The sequence below is a fragment of the Bos grunniens genome, chromosome 2 (assembly GCF_055505025.1).
Source record: "Bos grunniens cultivar Pamir isolate PY7600 chromosome 2, Bosgru_T2T1.0, whole genome shotgun sequence".
Lineage (NCBI taxonomy): Eukaryota > Metazoa > Chordata > Mammalia > Artiodactyla > Bovidae > Bos > Bos grunniens.
Window position 1 is genome coordinate 83334241 of NC_141166.1, and position 17929 is coordinate 83352169.

The 17929-nt window shown below is 37.7% G+C and overlaps 1 protein-coding gene and 1 long non-coding RNA gene across 2 annotated transcripts in view; one reads left to right on the top strand and one right to left on the bottom strand.

Moving 5' to 3' along the window:
* LOC147378281 (uncharacterized) overlaps nucleotides 1–15600 on the bottom strand; it is a 70842-nt gene extending 55242 nt beyond the window's left edge. Inside the window, exon 1 of the long non-coding RNA XR_015151819.1 lies at nucleotides 15461–15600. This is a non-coding gene — a long non-coding RNA (uncharacterized LOC147378281). The remainder of the gene's footprint in view (nucleotides 1–15460) is intronic.
* The window catches only part of ARHGAP15 (Rho GTPase activating protein 15), a 700275-nt gene that overhangs the window by 176753 nt on the left and 505593 nt on the right, over nucleotides 1–17929 (top strand). The window lies entirely within an intron of this gene.

Here is a 17929-nt window from a genome sequence, read left to right on the forward strand (position 1 = left end):
GTGAAGTAAGTCAAAAAGAAAGAAACAAATATCATATACTAACACATGTTGGGTCTAGAAAGACAGTACTGATGAACCTATTTGCAGAGCAGCAACAGAGACACAGACATAGAGAACAGACTTACGGACATGGCTGGAGGGGTGGGGAGGAAGGAGAGGACGGGATGTACAGAGAGAATAACAAGATGGAAATATATATCGTATATTACCGTATGTAAAATAGCTGCTGCTAAGTCGCTTCAGTCGTGTCCGACTCTGTGCGACCCCAGAGAGGGCAGCCCACCAGGCTTCCCCGTCCCTGGGATTCTCCAGGCAAGAACACTGGAGTGGGTTGCCATTTCCTTCTCCAATGCATGAAAGTGAAAAGTGAAAGGGAAGTCACTCAGTCGTTCCAGACTCTTAGCGACGCCATGGACTGCAGCCTACCAGGCTCCTCTGTCCATGGATTTTCCAGGCAAGAGTACTGGAGTGGGGTGCCATTGCCTTCTCCATGTAAAATAGCTAGCCATTGGCAATTTGCTGTATGACTCAGGGAACTCAAACTAGGGCTCAACTCTGTAACTACATAGAGGGATAGGGTGGGATAGGAGGGAGGTGGGAAGGATGTTCAAGTGGGAGGGGACATAGCTAAACCTATGGCTGATTCAAGCCTACTCTTTTTGACTCTCTCCTTGGACTTTATCTTATGGAGAAGGCAATGGCAACCCACTCCAATACTCTTGCCTAGAAAATCCCATGGACGGAGGAGCATGGTAGGCTTCAGTCCATGGGGTCGCGAAGAGTTGGACAGGACTGAGCGACTTCACTTTCACTTGGACTTTATCTATTATCCTTAGTGTTTCTTATCCTGAGGGCTTAATTACCTGATCCAAATGCAAGAATTTCCTTTTAATCCCTAAGGTAAAGTTCCAGGAGCCCCTCAGATATTTCTATTCTGATATTTACAATGCACATTTAACTGTTTCAATCATGCTAAATTGACTACTACAGCAATTAAAAAGTACAAGAAATATTAATAAAAATAATTTCTAGTCTCCTGGCCCAGAAGCCACTGAAGTTTACATTTTGAAATATTCTGTTCTTTGTACTAAGCAATGCTGAATGCTTTTTTGGCCAAACTACATGTAGGATGGATTTTAAAAAGGAAGATTTAATATACATTGTAGTGCTCTTTTTACTACAAAAAAGGAAGGAATTTAGAACCTACTTATTTAAGTGCAAATGCTGCCTCCTACCTAAGTCACTTAATCAGGACACTTTAATTTCTACAATGGTGAAATTCAGATAATAATACCTGCCCCTGGTCTACCTCTTTGGGAAGCTGGGCGGATTCATTAGATAAAGTATTTAAAGCCCCTCAGAGAGAAGTGGCATATGTAAAAGATGTTATTATTTCTAGGGAAGAATGAAGCAGTGTCTCTTTTACAGTCTATGCTTCTAGAATTTTCCCCTCTTACTCATTCAGCTGAAGTGCCAATTTGGTGAATTTTAATTCATCATATGAGACCCTTCTCATTCTCAAGTAGTTGCACTTAAAGAAAAGATTTTCAAGTACTGCCTTCGACGATGGGAACTGTATGTAATTCCCGAGTTTCTCTGATTATTTCAAAGCATGGCCTTGCAAATTGGTGTGCATGCTGGACTCTAGTTACATCTGTAAAAACAAGCAGTGACTATATTGAAGACTGTGACCTGAGCCCCTTTTCAGGTCACACTCAATCCTGGTTTCTTCCATGAAGTGTTAGCCTATGACAGCAGTCCTTACTGAGAGCTTATATGGCCAGAAGAGCCGTCACTGATCAGTAGAGAACTGGTTCTCAAACACAGGACATTGGAGTTTAAACAGAGGCATGTTCTGAATACACAAAATCATTCAGAGGTTAATTGTTCAGCTTTGTACGAGAAGAAAGAAATCTGTTACACCCATTTACATAGAAATGGGTCAAGTAAGAACTGACTCATTAGAAAAGACCCTGATGCTGGGAAAGCTTCAAGGCAAGAGAAGGGGATGACAGAGGATGAGATGGTTTGGTGGCATCACTGATTCAATGCACAAGTTTGAGCAAGCAAGCTCTGAGAACTGGTGATGAACAGGGAATCCTGTCGTGCTGCAGTCCATGGGGTCGCAAAGAGTTGGACACGACTGAGCGATGGAACTGAACTGAAGATCATTTTGGACATAGAAGACAAACTGAGAGTATAATCTTTATTTATTCCCGTATGCACTTCATGAAATACGTTACTTTTAAATATCCTTTTTAACCAATAAGTTTTCCTATTTAGGTCGAAATCCCTGTCATTTTCTTCTAGAATTCTCAGTTTTAGTTATACATTTAAATTTCCCCACTTTTTTTTCACCTCTAACTGCATTTTCCAGAGGTTTAGCTCTTTAAGCTGTCTTATTGGACACTGAGCACCTTTGTTAACCTACACAGGAATGGTTTCTAGTTGATAAGTTAGCAAGTGCTCCTGTGTTTTAATGACTGAAAATGTGGCTTGCTGTTAACCAATTTGTGTTTTGCCCAGGGGCATGGAAGCTCATTATGGATGGGATGGGGCCAGCCCTGTTTCCCCACAACACTTTTTGAAGGAAGCAAGTAACTGGGTCTGCTACAGAGCTGGATGTCAATACTGGCTTGCCCTAACACTTTCAATCAGCTTTTAACAACCTTCAATCATTCTCTCTTCCTAGAAAAAAGTCAACCTACCATTCTTCAGAAATCAAAACAAAAAACTTCCCTCAAAGCAAAAGGGTACCCATAGAACTTTATCTGAATCTTGACTTCACATGTGTGGGCTCTTAAAAAAAGCTAGCATTTCTTATTTTCTTCATGCTTCTAGCTCTAAAAGGAAAAGGAGGGAAATGAGCATTGGGTTTTACTCAGTAATGACATAATTCCAAACTTAGCCAGCCAGCCTTTGTGACCTCACAGCTTAGTAAAAGAAGCAAGAGAGGGCATGGTGAGATTCTGCCAATCAGAGAAAAGGCCATGCTGATTTACTTTTCCAGAAGCAAAGAGTAGAAGAAGAAAATCAAGGGTTAGGTCATGTCTAGGTCCACTTATCACATGGAGAAACAATATAGGGTACAAGGGAAAAAGAAACAAGAGAGAAAAAAAGAAGGGAGGGTGCCCTTAAGACTTGGTAACACCATCCATTGATCAAAGTCATGTACTGGGTGCTGACTCTTCTGATCATAAACTCCACCCCTGCCTCCCAGCACCCCTTGGTAGAAGCCAGAAATGAGAATGAGTGGAGATGGAGCTGGTACAGGAGAAGGCAGACATGTTTTGTCTTGTTTTTTCCTATAATGCTATTATGATTGTCCCTAGAAATACCAACTTCATTTACCCCCAAAGCATTGGATGTCTATAGTGTCTTCTTCTGAAGCATTCACAGCCAGTAGGGATGCCAAGACTAACCTAAAAAGCTAAGTTTTAAGGATTTGATTAAGGATTTTCTGAGTGGTTTTGAGAAAGAAATACCATGGCTTTGAGATTCAAATATATCCTAATAACTTTCCCCATGAAAAGATAAATATTGATCAACTTATAAGAAGGAACCCACACTTCCGTTTTGATACAAAGAAATGGCAGGTATAAAAAGAGCACCCTCATCTTTTGCCTAAAGAAAGAATATTAGTAAGATATACTTGCAATAAACATGTAGTAGACAGGAATTCCCTGGCAGTCGCACGGTTCGAGCTAGGCACTTTCACTGTCAGGGCTGGGGTTCAGTCCCTGATCAGGGAACTAAGATCACACAAGCCACGTGGCCAAAAACAAAAAACAAACACGCACATGTAATAGAGTTACTGTATGTTATACTTACTATATACTAGACTCTAAGGAGTGTATTTAGTCTTACTGATTTAATCCTTACAACATCCCTGATACAATTATTATTGTTATTATCCCCATATAGTAGATCAAGAAAAGTAAAGCTCAGTGGTTAGTCACTTCCCAGAGGTCATATAATTAACAGTGAAAGCCGGGTTTAGAACTAGAGTGCTCCTGCTATAGAGGTCTTGATGTTGATTATTCTGCTACACATATAATGAAGAAAAAAACTTAATGTAGAAAACAGTACTAATTATAGATATTCAAAATATACCAAATATACACATAGAAAGAATAGTTATAACAAGACATCATTAGCCTATGTTAACATAAAGTCACTTATATGGAAAGTCTCAGGCAGAGAGTCAAGATCAAGATTATCAGACTATAACATAGTAGGAGGACAATATTTCATTGTTAGCATTTTTTGCAATTAAGATCATTTGCTTAAAAATAGAGACATGTTTTATGAGGTTCTGAGATAGTAGAAAGCAGCAGCTCAAAAGAAGTAAAACTAAAAGAAGAAAGAGCCCTGCAAATTCATGACTCTCCCATAGAAAACATGAGTCCACTGGAAATGGACCTGCAAACTCATTTCTTGAACATTGTCATAAAGCCCCAGGTTCCCTTCATGATGACTGACTAATAACAATGGTGCTTCATTATGATAATAAAATGGCCAGTAGTGCCTCATGGACTAATGCATTTTATAAAATTGTACCCATGCTTCAAGCTCAATTTTCATTCGCAGTTTATTGCTGGACTCCAAAATATTCTAGTTTCTAAATTCTACTATTGAGATAAAGAGAGGAGAAAAACTTACTTTTTCCTTTTTTAATGCATTTGGTAGCTGAACCACGTTAAAGTGTTACCTAGCCAAAAATATTTTTAAAGTTGTCTATGAATCCAGTATTCATAAGCATATGTAACTCCTTTACTCTCAGACTAGATAAAATTGTGATAGATTGAATCTAATAAGGTTATCATCTACTACATAAAAAACTCATTTCTTTCAGTGGCTCTTAGCTTTAGCAACTTTTCTTAGAGTCACGTCTTAAATATTGTGTTTCCAGTTCACTTGTACTTGTAAATAAATTTTTAAATTTGTAAATTACATTATTTATGATATATGTAAATTTTGATTTCTCATGGAAAAGTATATAGACTTTTAATATGACCTCTTATAGGCAAACCTTTATCAGTTTGATAAAGGTTTTCATAGTGATTAACTAATAATAGAAATACCATTTATAAGGCATGGATCAGCTTGTCATTATTCAAAGTTGTTATCAGGTAAATATTCATTCTTTCACTTTAAATGTGAGAAAACTAGGATTCAGAGAGGCTAAATAACCTTCCAGGTTTTACATAACTAGTAAATGGCAGAACCAAAATTTGGACCCAGGTTTGTCTGTCTTCAAAGCCTGTGCTCTTTCTATGCTGGAACGCTGCTTAGAAATTTGGTCCTTCCCTGGGTCGGCTGCCTCCTTTGCTTTATATGTCATTCAGTGCTGCCTCCCGCTGATCACCGCTGGTATTACACTGTAGTCAGCCCTTCAATACAATCCAGTGAAAACAACCAGTTCTTGTCGGGAGCAGATCATTTAGGAGTATTGATTCTAAATTTGTCATTGTTTTCCATGAAAGCTAAGCATAGAGTATAAATTGCCACTCACCACATAAAGTTGATGACTTTCTATGCCCAAATGACTTGACAATTTGTGATTTCACCCCTAGGAGTTTTTTTGCTAACATTTTTCAAGACAAAATATTCAATCCCTGTCTAAAATGATCAAATTTTGCCCTGCAGCAAACCTGTAAATTTTTGCAAGGACTTGTGAAACTTCGCCAGGCAAGAGATCCATAATTTCACACCATTCTGTTCTCACTGCTTTCCTCAATGTACACTATTTTGTTTGAAACCGCCAAGATAAGAAAGTAAAAATTTAAGGGGCAAGTAAGAAACTCCCTCCCCATCTTGTATAAATAAAAGTGCTATATTTACAATAAAGGTGATCAATCTGTACTCAAAAATTTAAAGAAAGGCAAAAAATTCATTTCAGATACAAACACACCTCATTGTATTGCCCTTTGCTTTATTAGGATTCAAAAATGTGGCTTTTTTTTTTTTTTAAATAAATAGAAGGTTTGTGGCCATTCTGTGTCAAGCAACTCTTATTAGTACCTTTTTTTCCAACATAATTTGCTCTTCTTTCACAATATTTCAAACTTTTTCATTATTATTATATTTGTAATGGTGATCTGTGATCAGTGATCTTTGACTTTACTATTGCAAAAATATCACTACTCACTGAAGTTTTGGGTCATAATTAGCATTTTTTAGCAATAACATCTTTTTTAATTAAGGCTTGTACCTTTTTTTAGACATAATCTATAAGTATAGTGTAGCCAGAACTTTTATATGCACTGGGAAACTGAAATATTTGTGTGACTCCCTTAATTGTGATATTCACTTAATTGAAGTGAATTAGAACCAAAGCTGCAACATTTCCAAGTTATGTCCATATTTAAAAATATAGCTTTACCAAAAAAAATGGCAACGTTACATGTTTCTACTCTTTTAATATCCTGTTGTATATATTGACATAAAATATTTTTGATTTTCTGCCTACTGTGTCCAACACTATCAGCCTATGTTACAAATTAGGATTTCGGCAAAGGGCCTGTGTGGGCTGTGTACTATTGTTATAACAAGGCAGCAAAACGTTCTGTTCCTATCTGGAATAACACTAAATCTTTCATTATTCACCATTAATTTTATGCATACCTACCTTTTTTTTCCATGTTGAAAAACACCAATAAATTCAAGCCAATCAAAAGGTAGATTTTGCCACTCTCTTCAAAATTTCCGTCTTTCTCTCTAGGTCCTTTTTTTTTTCCTGCATGATAATAATTAATATCCCCCTATGTTCAAATTTTACTTGTTCATTCTTCTTGCTGTCTAATTTCTCCTTCAAAGATCTCATCCATTTTCATGGATTCAGTTCTGCTTTTACTTGAATAATTCCAAAATCTCTATTGCAAATCTTTTCCTCTTGTGTCGGCACTCACCATTTATTTCCAAATGTTCACCGGACATTTCTACTTTGATGATTCGTCCCTTCTGAATAAATAAGCATTTCACCCCCAAACAACCTTCTCTCCTTGTTTCCTTATTATTTTTGAGATTAGAAACACGTTTCTAATCACCCATTCTTGAAACCTTGGACCAGGGATCACAGATGGCAAAATTCACATACCAGAAACAGGAGTTCATTTACAGTAGGGCTGGTGCTTCTGAACGAACTGGGAGCTTTGCCCCTTGTTACTCATCGCCACCTAATGGTCACCATGCAGAAGAGCAGGCCCAGTTTTTCCTGATCCTATTTTTCAAAGAAAAACATAAATCTTGATTTTGTTGTGAAATCTATCCAATATGTTTAGATGCTTTCAACTGTTAAGCAAGATTAAACCTTTTGGGAGCCACAGGAAGTATTTTATGAGCATGTCTATCCCAAGGGCTATTTGTGACCATTTTACAGGCACTGAGTTAAAAAACAATTGGAATAAAATATTAATATAAATAAGTGAAAGGCTTCCCAGGTTGCTCAGTGGTAAAGAAAAACCACCTGCTAAGCAGGAAATGCGGGTTTGATCCCTGGGTCAGGAAGATCCCCTGGAAATGGCAATCCACAGCAGTATTCTTGCCTGGGAAATCCCATGGACAGAGGAACCTGGTGGGCTACAGTCCATGGAGTCACAAAAGAGTTGAACAGGACTCAGCAACTAAACAGCAGCAGCAATAGCAACTAGGTTATGATAATGACAGGAGAGCAAAAAGAGCCAATCCAACAGAGTAGAGACATTCCAGCCACCCAGGACCTTGGGCCACTTTGCTTCAGTTCAGTTCAGTTCAGTTCAGTCGTTCAGTTGTGTCTGACTCTTTGCAACCCATGGACTGCAGCACACCAGGCCTCCCTGTCCATCACCAACTTCCCAAGTTTACTAACTCATGTCCATTTAGCCGGTGATGCCATCCCACCATCTCATCCTCTGTCGTCCCCTTCTCCTCCTGCCTTCAATCTTTCCCAGCATCAGAATCTTTTCAAATGAGTCAGTTCTTCACATCAGGTGGCCAATAGATTTAATGGACTAGATCTGATAGACAGAGTGCCTGATAAACTATGGATGGAAGTTCGTGACATTGTACAGGAGACAGGGATCAAGACCATCCCCAAGAAAAAGAAATGCAAAAAAGCAAAATGGCTGTCTGAGGAGGCCTTACAAATAGCTGTGAAAACAAGGGAAGCGAAAAACAAAGGAGAAAAGGAAAGATATACCCATCTGAATGCAGAGTTCCAAAGAATAGCAAGGAGAGATAAGAAAGCCTTCCTCAGTGCTCAGTGCAAAGAAATAGAGGAAAAGAATAGAATGGGAAAGGCTAGAGATGTCTTCAAGAAAATTAGAAATACCAAGGGAACATTTCATAAAGGCTCAATAAAGGACAGAAATGGTATGGACCTAACAGAAGCCACTTTGCATAGTGTTCCAAAAAAATGGTTTAATCAGGGAGATAAGTGACATTGAGCTAAACCCAATAAACCTGAAATAAAGTATCATGCATTGTAAATCAGTGGGCAAATAATACAAGAAACTAGAAATTAGAAAAAAGTGATCTTGATTCTCCAAAAATAAGCCACAGATTATGTTTCTTTCCTTCAAGTTTCTCCTAAGCATGAAAAGCCAATTTCTAGCCTAAGGCTAGTAGATTTCAGTGAACATGCAGCCCACGTCTCTAATTTTTACTTTGTTCTCTTAATCTTTTAGAAGTAATGTACATTTTGTTTTAACATAGCAAAATTACTGTAAAAAAAAAAGCTGCTGGAAATAGATATTATAGACATCTCAAATTAGACTAGTAGAGACTAACTCAAAGACATATACTATACTGATGAGACAAAGCAATCTGTGACATTAAGCAGCTCTCTTAAGACATCAAAAAGACATGTGTGGATGAAATTAAGTACATATAAATGCATCTAATGGTTCCTTACAAAACTTAAAATTTTGATTTAATAACTCGACACTTGAGGCTTTTAATTGTAAACCCAATACTGATTGAGAAAATTAAAGAACTGTAGAAACTTAATCAATTCAATGTTTTTTTCAGTATAATGTAAAGGGTAAATTTTAAACATAAAATAAATTAGAAGTATAAGCACATAAAACACCTGGTTAAGATTATACATTTAAATGCTCAAGCTACCAGTACTAAATTTATGTTAACTATAAATTAGCTGAGTGCCTGAATAAATAATATCAAACTTATATTTCATTTGTATATGCTTTAGAAATAGACTTTTATCTTCTGATAACTTTTTTACCTAAGTTATGGCAAATTGGTTTGATAAAAAATACCTTATGGATGAGAACGGAAAATACATTATATGAAATATTATGGTATAGGGGCTTTTGAATTTTTTCTGAGTTGTTATTGATCCATATGCATTTACTTTTTAATTTAGAAAAAATCTAATATCTTGTAAGAAGATGCATACTTTTTTAAATTGAGAAACTGAACTACCAAGTTAATATAGTATCAGTTTATTGTACTTCAAATTTCCAAAGCACAAGCATTTCAGAATACTGAAAGGCTATATTTAGAGTGAGATCTACATATTCCTTGCAGATGGAATAAGTCCATGAATATGTGTTGGTATCATTCTTGCCAGTCCTAATAAAACTCTATCTATAGTATATTTGAACAAAACTCGTTATACATAAAAACTGAAACATCAAACCATTATGTATCCTTTAAGTGTAGATAAAATAATTTTACATCCATACAATATTTTTAAATGTTGACTTTAGTAAAAACTTAAAATCCCCTAAAATTTGAAATGAAAATTCATGATGTACAAAATTATGAAAGAAAAAAAAAAAACCTGTCTTCTCCAAATATTCTATAACTTTTTTGAACACAATCTTAGTGTTATGATTTAATCTTCCTCATTTACATTTGCCAAGTGTATCTGAGTTTACAAAGTGTTTTCATATAGGATACAACATATAACCCACATGGTGGCCTTTGTGAAAAGAGGGTTTATTATAATTTTAATGTTGGGATAAGTCTCATAGAAGAGAATGACCATCTTCAATCATCACACATCTAGAACAAATGGCAAAACTGAAGCTTAAAGCCCTGGTTTTCCGATTCCTGACTTCAAACTCTCTTTCTAATAGACCATGATCTCTTCTGACAAGTTCTGATCAGGTTTCTATTTTCCTCCATTCATCTTGCATCGTTATATATGAAGGAAATGTAAGTGTAACCATTTAAAACTTCTGCATTTCTCTTTTTAATTGGGCCCTTGTTGTATTCCCAGCTTTGTCTGAGCATAACTGGAATGTGAAATCACATTCGCATTTGTGTGTTTTCTGCATGTGAGGACACACATACATATGTATACATGTAATGAATTCCTGTAGAAGTGAATGTACGGATTCCTTTTATTTTCTGTGACAGAAAGATAGTTACAGTTCTGAGAAAAGAATAGAAGAAAAGAGGGGAATATCAAAAGCTATGTAGGAAGCAGAGGCTATAGTAAAATGGGAATAGGCAGTGAAACATTATTTTACTGCAGTGATGGTCAGGTGCATAGGGGCTTGCCAGGTGGCATTAGTGGTAAAGAACCTGCCTGCCAATGCAGGAGACATAAGAGGTGTGGGTTTGATCCCTCAGTCAGAAAGATCCCCTGGAGGAGGTTATGGCAACCTACTCCAGTATTCTTGCCTGGAGAATGGACAGAGGAGCCTGGTGAGCTATAATCCATAGGGTCGCAAAAAATTGGACACAGCTGAAGAGACTGAGCATGCACAGGTGCATGGAGCCCGTTTTGCATTGTAAATGCATAATTCTTAGGAGTCTGAAATTCTAGAAGCGAAACTGTATGGGCCAGAATTTTTGAGAATGAAACACTGTACTGAACAAATGTATAATCCTGTTACCTAAACTGGCATAAACCTATTCCACATTATTATTATTGGCTGGCCATGTATTTTATATAGCTTACTTTTGTCTACTGTCAATATAAAACGTGACCAATAATATAAATTATATTAGGGATTAGGAAGGAAGTCTGCTTTTGACTTAAATTGAAAATGTGCTCAAAAAGACATTGGTAGAGATCAGTCTTAATCTGATTATTTGGCCTTGTACTTATGACAAGTACTTTCTTTCTTTCTCAAAATATACCTTGTCTTCTGCCAGGCTTCACAGTATACTTAAAATTGCACTTTAGGACTTCAGCTTGGGTTAGGGTTAGTGTTAGGGTTGGGTTTTGTCATGGAAAGTTTGCTTCCAGAAAAAGAGGAAAATAAGATGGGCTCTCATAGGCTTCACACCCAGTTTAAAGAATCATCTGAGACTCGCTCTGTGTGTCTCTCCAGGGAAGGCTCACCCCTCAGTTCAACTCATTCCTTGGGGGCCCCTCTTATACCAATGGGAGGATGCTTAGTGTTCCATTTCTGCAAACTGACTTTTTTATATTTCAAACTTCAGGAGACTGGATCAAAGTCATTATTTGAAAGATTATCTCCTCAAGCCTCTGGCATTCCCTTATGGTTCTATAACACATGCATCCTTGTACATGATGTGTGAATGCTCTCTGCATTGATAAGAAGCACAAACAACCAAGCCCAGTGTGAACCCACGTGGGAAAAAGTACCACCTAATTCAGTAGTACATGAATCTGTCTCCGATGGGGACAGAAGGTGTCACACGAGGCCATGGGCCACAGGGAGAGTGCCAATCATGTCGGTGCACATTCAGCTAAGTCTTGTGCACATCCTGTTTTTCCTAATGGCAGGCCAACCATTTCTCCTCTGGAGTCATGTACACAATATGTAGAATGGTTATACAGAAGAAATCCATGGCAACAGCACATACAGAGCTGGTTGATTTATTTGGAAAAAATAAGTTTACCTATTTTTTTTTAACCTTTGAAAAATATACATTTCTTTAGATTGACTTGATTCAACCTTGAGAAAATAAAAAAGAACATTGCTGTACAATTTTTTAGCCAAGCTTATCTTGGGCTTTATGAATAACCTAAAGGCTATTCATCCTTCCCTTTAGAAGCCTTGTGGGTATTTTTCTGTGCTGTGTACATTTTCGTCCTCAAGAGTATTTTCTTCTCATTCTCCTAGATACCTTGGGACAATTATTTTTTCTCTGCAGATACCTTAGAGGACTATTTAAGACCCTACCATTCCATCTACTCTTAGCCTCACCTGAAGGGCAAAATCCCTAAGATCTTGACACAAATCCTGATAAATACATGGAATTATTAAAGGTGCCATCTCAGCAGAAGAGAGTTTCTGCTGCCTTTGTTCTCAGGGGAATACATATTTCACCCAGTAGCGAGACACCCAACTGCAGCTACAATCAGAAATCTCTGAAATGCCTTTAAGCTAATCATCTTTGAACACAAACCTTTGTTGTTGAATAAGGGACCTTCTAGATGCACGGCACAGAAACCTTCTTTTTTATTATTATTAGTATTTTGTTTCTTCCTTTTTTTTTTTTTTTTCCCTGCACCTTGCATGAAACAGCATCAAGCCTGTCACTACCACCAGTAAGGTTCAGTGATCTGTCAACATTCACCCCTGATGAAGACAGTGAGAGTTCAGGAGAGACCCAAACAGAGTGTTTGCAAAAGAGCATTTTTATATGTTTTCTTCTGACAGCCCTAGTTTAACAGAAAATAGTTGGAGTGTGCCCAAAAATGGGGAAAAATGAAAGACAGTAGTGGTAAGTTAGGATAGCATGACATGATGGATCTGGGCTACGACAAACCGAATTGGAAAAAAGCTTCCCTGGGGACCAACTAGGCCAGGTTTGCTGAATTGTATTTCTTGATTTCTTACTGTGCAACAGTGCTTTTTACCATTAGATTGACTAGGCTTCAGAATATTTTTAAAATTGTACAAATCAAAATCCATGTAGCTTAAAAATGAAGGATGTAAAAGGTTTAGGAGTTTGATGTATTGAAAGGCATTCTGTATTCCCTCATGTGAGTATTAAATATACACTTTGTCTGTCTGATGAATTTTAAATCTTTGTGGAAGGCAGTGCACTGGATAGCAGTTTACAGGGCTAAAAACCCTGGTTGGAAAGAAGGATACAGGCTGCAGAGATTCAAAGCTTCTTCCTTCTTATCTCCCATGGATGTCCTGGGAATTACAACATGCAGCCTCTGTAGATTCTCATTTGTTCTGCCTGTGTGCTCAGTCGCCTCAGCCATGCCCGACTCTTTGCAACCCCATGGGCTGTAGCCCACCAGGTTCCTCTGTCCATGGGATTTTCCCCAGTAAGATTATTGGAGTGAGTTGCCATGCCCTCAGCCAGGGAATCTTCCCAAGCCAAGGACTGAACCTGTGTCTCCCACGTCTCTGGCTTTGCAGGCAGATTCTTTGCCACTGAGCCACTTGGGAGGCCCCACCATTTGTTCTGAGATGTTTATATAAAGGAACCTTAAATCTGAGGCCCTCTTAACAAAAGTGTGATGCCTTGTTCGTATTACTTATCCTTTCAGTTCATACACAGTGACTTTCACACACCCTAAGATGAAGTCAAAAGAAAAATAAGAAGAGGGAAAAAGACTTATTTTACAGCTGATAAATTTGTCAAATCTTCATGTACCACATGACAACACGTAACTAGACAGTCTGATTCTTTAAATAACCACCCACAAAAAGCTTTAAATGGATACCTAAATGAATGGAATATCTTAACTACTCAGAAAACTTTAGGTACTTGAGCAACAGAGGCATAAACAATTTGGGTCCTATTTTCAAGAAGTTAACAACCAATTTGAATAATTCATGAAATAGATTGCAAAATGATATGTATCAAGTGACAGCCATGCTCAAAACAAATAGCAAAATATCTACTGGGCTCAGGCAAAACAACTCCATAATTTTCCCCATCAGCTATTCACATCGAGGAGAGGGTGTTAAGAAAGTGACTGGTGAAAGTGAGTTTTGGTTGAAGATGAAAATATAGAAGATCTGAGCACTGAGTCATGAGAGCTAAATGGTAAGACACGGGGTCAGCCAGTATTCAAATAGGAATCACACACTGAAATATTTATGACTGGATGTAAAGACATAAATGATGTGGTTTAAGTGTTGAGGCAAATGGGATAGTTTCTGTCTGGAGTAGAGAGAGGACAATTGCTTGTCCTATCTGGGAAAAACAAAAAACAAAAAAACAGCTGCTTTTCAGCTGTAGATCATTGATGCATGCAAGAATATAGAAAAAAATTGCCAAATCGTTTGCATTTTTACATGAACCCCTTGATTTTAAATATTAGCAAATACTTTTTAAAAAAAATTTTGTACATTATGTAGATCAAATAAAATATACCTGAGATGTATTTTAGCCCATTATACTTTGTTATAACCTCTGTAGGTATAAAGAGTCAGCTTGAATTGTGGATACACAGTGTAGCAAATCTTTGAGTTTGAAAATGTGGAGGGTGAGTTAATAATGAGACTCAAATAGTTTTAGAAGTAGATATCTGGAGTGGGTAGGACTGAAGAGATAAAAGGGATTGGAAGTCAGGCAAATACAGGTTATTGAAGAGGTAATTAAACTAGCTGGGATAGTAGCAGATAACAAGGCAGAGAAGAACAGCATTAGCCTGGCATTGCCATTAAGGAATATGAAGGAGTTATCACAGAGAAGTAAGTACACAAGGTGTTATGATGTTGCCAGTGAGATGAGGAGAACAACATTCTGTGGCCTGACACTGAGCACATCACAGTGGAATGACCAAAATCTAGGGGGAACAAAAGTAGAGAATTACTAACAAGAGCAACAAAGAAAGCCTAAGTGAGTTTGACTTGGTTTGATAGTTTCTATCAAGAATATATCACATCAGTTGGTTAACTGAATTCAATTCATTTGCAAAAATACACTAAAGACTACACTTTCTAAAGTCTTGGCTTAAATATTTTGGAGGAGATACAGGGGACAGCAGTGAATATAAAAATGTATGACCCTCTACCTGTCTTTAAGGTGTTTAAATCTGTATGGAAAGCAGTGCACACACACACACATACACATACATATACACACTCACCCCTAAAATGAATCTTTTCTGGTATCTATATATAGATATATAGATATCATGTGTCAGAACTCTCCAGAGAACCAGCAAGACACACACACACACACACACACACACACATATATATATGGAGATTTATTATGAAGAATTAATTTCACATAATTATGGAGACTGAGAAATCCCTTTAATCTGTCATCTGCAACTTGGAGACCCAGGAAATCCAGTGGTATAATTTAGTCCATGTCCAGAGGTCTGAAAACAAGAAACCCAGAAAGAAGATGAGATGTCCTAGCTCAATCAGTGAGGCAGTGAAAAAGGGAGAAATTCCCCTTCCTCTATCTCTTGTTCTGGTCATGCACTCAGCAGATTAGATGATATCCACTAACAGGAGCAGAAGATATTAAGAAGAGGTGGCAGGAATACACAGAACAGCTATACAAAAAAACTCTTAATGACCCAGATAACCACGACAGTGTGATCACTTACCTAGAGCCAGACATCTTGGAGTGTGAAGTCAAGTGGGCCTTAGGAAGCATCACTATGAACAAAGCTATTGGAGGTGATGGAAGTCCAGCTGAGTTATTTCAAATCCTAAAAGATAGTGCTGTTAAAGTGCTGCACTCAATATGCCAACAAATTCGGAAAACTTCAGCAGCCACAAGACTGAAAAAGGTCAGTTTTCATTCCAATCCCAAAGAAAGGCAATGCCAAAGAAAGCTCAAACTACCACACAATTGCAGTCATCTCAATTGCTATCAAAGTAATGCTCATTTTCTCCAGGTGAGGCTTCAACAGTATGTGAACCGAGAACTTCCAGGTGTTCAAACTGGATTTAGAAAAGGCAGAGGAACCAGAGATCAAATTGCCAACACCTGCAGGATCGTAGAAAAAGCAAGAGATTTCCAGAAAAACATCTGCTTCTGCTTTATTGACTACGCCAAAGCCTTTGACTGTGTGGATCACAACAAACTGGAAAATTCTTAAAGAGATGGAAATATCAGACCACCTGACCTGCTTCCTGAGAAACCTGTCTGCAGGTCAAGAAGCACCAGTTAGAATCGGACATGGAACAACAGACTGGTTCCAAATTGGGAAAGGAGTATGTCAAGGCTGTATATTGTCACCCGTTTATTTAACTTATATGCAGAGTACATCATGTGAAATGCCAGGCTGGATGAAGCAGAAGCTGGAATCAAGATTGCCAGGAGAAATATCAATAACCTCAGATATGCAGATGTCACCACCCTTAAGACAGTAAGTGAAGAGGAACTAAAGAGCTGCCTCTTGATGAAAGTGAAAGAGGAGAGTGAAAAAGCTGGTTTAAAACTCAGCATTCAAAAAATGAGATAATGGCATCTGGTCCCATCACTTCATGGCAAATACATGGGAAAACAATGGTAACAGTGAGACTTTATTTTCTTGGGCTCCAAAATCACTACAGATGGTGGTGCAGCCATGAAATTAAAAGATGCTTGCTCCTAGGAAGAGAAACTATGACAAACCTAGACAGCATATTAAAAAACAGAGACATTACTTTGCTAGCAAAGGTCCGTATAGTCAAAGCTATGGTTTTTCCAACAGTCATGTATGGATGTGAGAGTTGGACCATAAAGAAAGCCGAGCACCAAAGAATTGATGCTTTGAACTGTGGTGTTGTAGAAGACTCTTGAGAGTCCCTTGGACTGCAAGAAATCAAGCCAGTCCGTCCTAAAGGAAATCAAACCTGAATGTTCATTGGAAGGATTGATGTTGAAACTGAAACTCCAATACTTTGGCCACCTGATGTGAAGCACTGACTCATTGGAAAAGACCCTGATGCTGGGAAAGATTGAAGGCAGGAGGTGAAAGGGACGACAAAGAATGAGATGGTTGGAAGTCATCACCAACTCAATGGACATGAGTTTGAGTAAGCTCTGGGGATTTGTGATGGACAGGAAAGCCTGGTGTGCTGCAGTCCATGGGGTTGCAAAGGGTGGGACATGACTGAGCAACTGAACTGAACTGAGCTCTTATTCTGAAGGACAATCAACTTTACTGAATCCACCAATTCCAATGTAATCTCATTTGGAAACACTCTCCCAGATATACTTGAAATGTTTAATCTGGGCATCTTTAAATGGTTAGGCTGACAGAAAATTAACCATATGCCATGCAAGTGTTTTTGCTTATTCTGAAGATCTACAATGCATTATTAACTGCTGGGTTCTTTCAGAGAATCCCAATAGCAAGCCAGAGGGAGTTCTCTGGGAGAGGTCAGGCAATCAGATTGAACCCACTTTTCTTCCTTTCTTGTTTGTTTTGTTGAGACCTGACTCAGGTTAGCACTCAGAATATGTACAGTGAGTTAACAGTTTTAATTAGGGTGAATTGATTTGTATTCAAATTGATTCGCTTTGAACCTTTGCTCTCCATATCTACCCATTTTCTTATTGCCCTGCTTGGCTAGGATGTCAAAGCCCTCCCTCCCCTCCATCAAGGCTGGAGATGAGACTATCACTAAAAAGCAAATTTTATGTAAAGGTTTCCAATACCTTTAAGAGTCATACTTGGATACTAGGCAAAATCAACCAGAAATTCATTTAGGTATTATAGGTAGACAAAGCATGTTTTAAAATTTGAGAATAAAAATATTTCCGGAACTTGAAAGTTTCAAAACATTTTTGGAAAACTGTGACTGCTTCTCAAATAAATGTCCATTTTTCAGTGGTGCCATTTGACAATCGTAGCCACGTGTCCCCAATTTAGTAGCCATGAGTACAAATAATGTTTGACTTTTCTATCCTATAAGCATATCATATTCGTATGAAATTCAGTTGCTTGTTCTTTGCAACAGTTTACCAATTTCATCAGACATTTGGGGTAACTTTAGCTTCCTACCTATAACTTAAAATATTGTAAAAGGAGAAAGTCAAATGCATCTAATAGTTTCCAAATAGGTATTTTTGCTGTTTTTAA